The sequence below is a fragment of the Propithecus coquereli genome, unplaced genomic scaffold (genome assembly GCF_000956105.1).
Source record: "Propithecus coquereli isolate 6110/MARCELLA unplaced genomic scaffold, Pcoq_1.0 Scaffold332, whole genome shotgun sequence".
NCBI lineage: Eukaryota > Metazoa > Chordata > Mammalia > Primates > Indriidae > Propithecus > Propithecus coquereli.
In genome coordinates this window covers 501,801-503,000 of record NW_012148975.1, presented here as the reverse complement: position 1 = coordinate 503,000, position 1,200 = coordinate 501,801, and the positions used below count along the sequence as shown (strand labels likewise).

The 1,200-nt window shown below is 28.4% G+C and overlaps 1 protein-coding gene across 3 annotated transcripts in view; it reads right to left on the bottom strand.

Annotated features, from left to right (window-relative positions):
* The window catches only part of FSTL5 (follistatin-like 5), a 920,996-nt gene that overhangs the window by 919,184 nt on the left and 612 nt on the right, over nt 1-1,200 (bottom strand). The window lies entirely within an intron of this gene.

Here is a 1,200-nt window from a genome sequence, read left to right as displayed (position 1 = left end):
AAGTTGTATGACCAACATCTACTTACATATTTTAATTCAGATAATTTACATGAACATATCAGAATGTTATATGCAAAAATCATGAAGTTCGTTGTATTGATGCCATGTTATTGTGATACTTTGGGCTTCTGTAGTGTCATCAGATTTAACAAGCTCCTTTTCAAATTATAATTATTTTAATGTGTTTGTGGTGTATTAGAATTATAAATACTCTAAAGATAATAACTGCTTAAGATTTGTTAATGTTTCTTTTTGAAGCAATTATGAGAAGGTTTGCTGTGAATTAAAAAGATGATTATTTTGAAAAGCAAAAATATGCTACTTTTTGCTAGGTAATTTTCACTTTTATTATTCAGGGTCAAAATAAAGCAGGGCTAGGAAAAAGCTGATAGCCATAAATAACCAAGCTTTCTTTAATTAAGGAGAGCAAAAACATTGCGACATAAACATGAATGTGGATATCTCAGAGGTTCTAACTCCCCTGCTTGGGAGCTCTCACATGATTGTGCTTTCTCTTGATAACATATATGGACATAATATGTTTAAAGAGTAGATGCTGCATTTAACGATTAGTTCTTATTAAGAAAGAACGGCTAACATTTAATTTATGCTCTTGCTTTTTAACTTTTTATAGTGATTCCAAATGCTGAATATACAATATTTATATAACATTATTTGTATATTTGACCTTTGAAAATATATTTCCTTTCCTTGCTTTCTCTTTTGTTTTTCTTCCTCACTTCTGTTACTGCCTTCCTTTCCACCTTTCCATCTTTTGTTCCCTTAGCCCCTTTTATGCTCTTTACCTATGTTTTATTTTATTTTAATGGTCTGTCTAAAATGTTTGATAGTTGCATGTCTGTTGCGCTATATAGGATATTTAAATACAATATTATGTTATTGAATGGAATGTTTATACAACACATTTATATCTATGTTTATTAATTAACCCAGAATTGCATAATTAAATACATTTGTATGTGTTACGTATGTGTGTATTTGAATGTAAGATGTGCTTAAAAGTATTTTCAAATATGTTTTCTTTAAAGTATAGGCATAAAACTTACGATACAGGAATGAAGAACTTAGTCCTAATATATACAACTACAAATTGAAGAACACTGTTTCATTACACACATACAGACATCTTTGATTTAAGTAGTATTTAAAATGAACTACATACTTTATATGAAATTATAT